Consider the following 5,000-nt stretch of genomic DNA (forward strand, 5'->3'; position numbering starts at 1 on the left):
GACTCCTGGTAGTATTTTAAGAATAAAAGACTAAAGCCCTCCAATTTCAACTGAGCATCCCCCGTCTCGGCTGTATCCCTCTCAACACCCGCTGACGGCTCCCTAATGCCCCCTGGGGGGCAGTAGAGCCCCCGTTGAGAAAGGTGTGAGGGAGAGAGAAAGAGAGATGGGGTGAGGCTGGATAGCTGGCTGGCTTGGCTAGCTTGTGCAGTTGTGTGGAGTAGACAGAACAGAACAGAGTGAGTGCATGCAGACGTCAGCCTCCGGGGAATAACAATGACCCCCAAACACATATACACACACGAGCACACGCGTGGATGCACATGCAAACACAAACATGCGTGCGGCATGCCGTGCACACACTCACCACCACCACAGCCACACATAAATATACAGATGCATCTGTAGCTGCGCGGATAAACACCCCCACACATAAACACACAAATAAACAAACACACGTTAAGGCACATGGATATTGCTAAACACGAACAAACACATGGGTGCACGCACACACACACACACCCATACAGACACACACACACACACACACACACACACACACACACACACACACACACACACACACACACACACACACACACACACACACACACACACACACACACACACACACACTAGTACTCTAGTCAATTGGTCATAAAACCAATTAAGTTCAATAGAATTTCTCCAGCTCATTGAGATTGAGAGGTGTTACACAGCAGTGACAGTGATGAACATGCAGTAATACGGTAGCCGCACACACACACTGTATTTGAAAAGCGAACATGACATGAAAGCTTTGTTGTGGTCTCAGGGCCATAGACAAAGAAAAGGCTCTCCTGAGAAAGGGGGGGAATCCTAAACTCAGGTGTTATTTCTTTGCATTTTTGATGTTTTGTCTGCTCTTTCTGTTTTTGGTCTGTTTTTTTGTTTTGTTTTGTTTCATCTTCAAGAAAATGTCTTGTTATATTCTGTTTCTCTTCAATAAAATGTCTATAGAGGCAATGCATTCTTTTTTTGTTAGATATTGTTTGGTCTTTTTGGTCCAGACAGGGAAGGTTCAAGCAAATGTCCCGGGCCAGAATCAAACCCAGGTCACGGGCGTGTGCACCCCAGTGCCCTTTGTTAGGCCCAGAGGCAATGGATTCTAAAGGATAGTGTAATGCCTCTCAAATGCCTTTCGTGTTATGTCTATCATCTTTGCTGTTTTGGTCTGCTTTTTTGTTTGTTCTTACAGAATATGTCTTCTTTTCTAGTCTTCTTCAATATATCATAGCCATATACAGTGGTGCTCATATGTTTACATACCCCAGCAGAATATACGCTTTCTTGGCAATTTCTCACAAAATATGAAGGATTACACAAAACCTTTTTTTCACTCATTGCTAGTGACTGGCTTAAGATATTTATTAGCAATCTTCTGTGTTTACTCTTTCAAAAGCATGATCACAACCCAAACTACCCAAATGACCCTGTTCAAAAGTTTACATACCCTAGTTTCTGATGCTGAATATGGCCCTGTTTAACATCAGGGACCGCTCTAAATTGTTTGTGGTAGCTGTGGATAAGGCTCTTAATGTTCTCAGATGACAAAACAGCACATTCTTCCTGGCAGAATGGTTGTTTCCTATAAAATTATTGGGTGTCTTGCTGGAACCTCACATTTGAGGTTTCCCCTGAATGGCTCAATGATGTTGAGATCAGGAGAGTAAGCCGGTCACTCAAAAACTTCATTTTATTTTTTTCTGAAGCTAATGACGGGTTGATTTGGCTTTCTGTGTTGAAATATTGTCATGTTGGCATGTCCAAACAATGGACCATGTGCAGTTTCAAGGCAGATGAGTGTCATGTTTCCTCCAGTATTTTCCACAGGGCAATGTATTCATCATTCTGCGAGTATGGACCAAAAGTATAGTGCATTTATAACTCAAATGTCCCCATGACATCAGTGGTCCATGACCATGTTTCACAGAAGGGATGGTGTAGCTTTCATCATAGGCTCCGTTGACTGTTCTCCAAATGGTACTGTTAATAGTGGCTGAAAAAAGTTCCATATTGATCTCATTTTTCCAAATGACTTTGTCACAGGCATTCTGATGCTTCTCACTATGCTATTTGGTGTATCATATGCAAAATAACATGTTTGCATTTTTGTAGTAATGGCTTTCTCCTGGCAACCCCCAACAGCCCATCTTTCCTCAAGTGCCTCTTTGCTGTACAGTTTAAAACATTTTTTCATGTTGTCCTATATTTCAACTGAAGTTATTTTTTGGTTGTCCTATGCCTCCTGAACAATTTTCCTTGAAATGATCATTGCAATGCAATGATTCCCTCGCTCAATGGCTTGATTCCAACCAAACCCCCTCATATTGCATTTCTGAATTGAAATTCCAACAGTGCCAACATGACAATATTTCGACACAGAAAGCCAAATCAACCCGTCATTAGCTTCAGATAGAATAAAATGAAGGTTTTTGAGCGACCATCTCACTCTCCTGATCTCAACATCATTGAGCCACTCAGGGGAAACCTCAAACGTGAGGTTCCAGCAAGACACCCAAAGATAATAAGAAATAACCATTCTGCCAGGAAGAATGTGCTGTTTTGTCATCTGAGAACATTAAGAGCCTTATCCACAACTACCACAAACAAATTGAAGCGGTCCCTGATGTTAAACAGGGCCATATTCAGCATCAGAAACTAGGGTATGTAAACTTTTGAACAGGGTCATTTGGGTAGTTTGGGTTGTGATCATGCTTTTGAAAGAGTAAACACAAAAAATTGCTAATAAATATCTTAAGCCAGTCACTAGCAACGAGTCAAAAAAAAGGTTTTGTGTAATCCTTCATATTTGGTGAGAAATCGCAGAGAAAGCGTATATTCTACTGGGGTATATAAACATATGAGCACCACTGTATGTAGATGCAGTAGATGCTAAAATATAGTGTATCAATAATGCATCTTGTGTTATTTCTGTAATTTTTTGTTGTTTTGGTCAGCCTTTTTCTCTTTTCTCCTCGCAGAAAATGTCTTTTTTGTATGTGTTCCTTTTCAGTCTGCAACAGAAATGTCTGTAGAGGCAGAGGATGCTATAAGAGTAACATCTGCTTTTTCTCTTCTTACAGAAAATGTTGTAGTTTTTCTACTCATCTCCAGTGTGGAGATGTCTAATAGACACAGTGGATGTTACATGATAGTGTAATAGCTCCCTAATGTCTCTGGTGTTCCTTTGTGTTGAGGGCTCAGGGTCATCACGCCAGTCCCCAGGGGAGACACAGCGACTGGGGGCGGTGGAGGCGCAGGCAAAACGGAACGGAATGGGATGATGTCATCATTAGAGAGCCTTTGTCTCCGTGGAACAGGTTTGTTATGGACTGGACTGACCCCGCCCATATTGTACTCAGATGAAAATGTACAGAAGGTGCACATTTGTAGCCAACATTTAGGAGTTCAAACTGGTCCAACTGGTCACATCACTACCTTACGGATAAATAATAAACATCTCTTTTCTCGAAAGTAAGCTTATACAGGTACTGTAGGCCTATATTGGTTTTCAAAAATATTTTAAAAATCAAAGTTTTAACGTCAAATCCTGGCCAGGCCATGGTAGTCAAGGAGCTTGACACTTCTCCTCACCTCAATTCCATTACTAATTGACCCAGGTGTATCTCCTCAGCTGATCATTTTTCTTCCCTTGTGATTGCACCGTTGACATGCCTGTTGGCAAGCCCATGCACCGTCGGCAAGCCCTTTACATGTAAATCCTACCCTGTCCTCCTCAACCGCATACTGCTTGGTTTTTGCTACCCACTTCCTAACCCTGCTCTGCCTTGCCGTGTATGACATGGCATGTGATCTTGTCATGTCGCCTGGCTCTGTTCATGTGGGAATATCTGTCTCTCCCTCTCCTGGAGGGGTGATAATTCCCTACCTGCTGCTGCCCCCTGACTCGCTGCTTTTCCATGCTGCTCATGGAAATAGGGGGGTCCTCTGAACAGAACCATACTGCCCAATGTATTCAAGAAAGAATCTGAAATTTCATTCAGAATCTTCTCTTGTGTTTCTTGACTAAAATGGTTGACAAAAAAAGTATGTTTTGCTGTGCCTCTCATATCAACTAAAATCACAATTTGTTGTTTGAATTGGTGGAGGAGAAAATCATGTAACATTGTGACCTAGTCCCATTTGCTCTGATATTACCTTAAAACCCATGTTTAAAAAGTAAACAGATATATGTAAATTGTATTTAAATGCCTTTTAAAGTGCCGTGGAAAAGAGCTCTTCAAATATTACCCGTTGGGTACACTGCAGACCTACATTATTCATGACTGTACACCACCTACAGTAACCTCTAGGCAATTGTACCTTTGCCCAGTAGTACACAAGACATTTTGTCTCTTTAAAATAGGCACATCATAGCTTTTTTAAGACAAAATATATTTTAGAGGGGCTTTTATGCCTTCATTTGGATAGGACACTGTGAGATGGTGACAGGAAGCGATTGAGGGCGAAACATTGGGGAGGACTGGGAAACAACCTTAGTTCGGCATCGAACCCTTTCCGACGTAACAGGCAATGTCGGGGACACAGCTTATTTTGCGTGATATCAACTTTTATTTCCTGTAATCCCAATAACCCCCGCGCCCACCTATGGTGGCCTTTCAGTGTCAAAGAAGGGCAAACGCCAAACTGGTGAAACTAACCGACTGTGAGTCTAACTAAAACGGTAAGCAGATATACGGCAATATTATGATCACAATAGATGTAGATAATTTCACTTTCCAGTCAGCCCTTTTCATTGGCCTGAGGTATTGGGAACCAAGGCAAAATTATTTGTATCTGTACGTCATTAGAACCTAGTCAGATTGGTTTGTAGCTCTGTCTAGGTCTGTAGTCTTTTACCAAGGCACGCTGATCCCATCTTCTTTGCAACAAAGAAGCAATTCTGTGCGCTTTGGTGCACCAACGGGGAAATGACAGTATTCTTAAAAGGTTTAATC

The sequence above is a fragment of the Engraulis encrasicolus genome, chromosome 22 (assembly GCF_034702125.1).
Source record: "Engraulis encrasicolus isolate BLACKSEA-1 chromosome 22, IST_EnEncr_1.0, whole genome shotgun sequence".
NCBI lineage: Eukaryota > Metazoa > Chordata > Actinopteri > Clupeiformes > Engraulidae > Engraulis > Engraulis encrasicolus.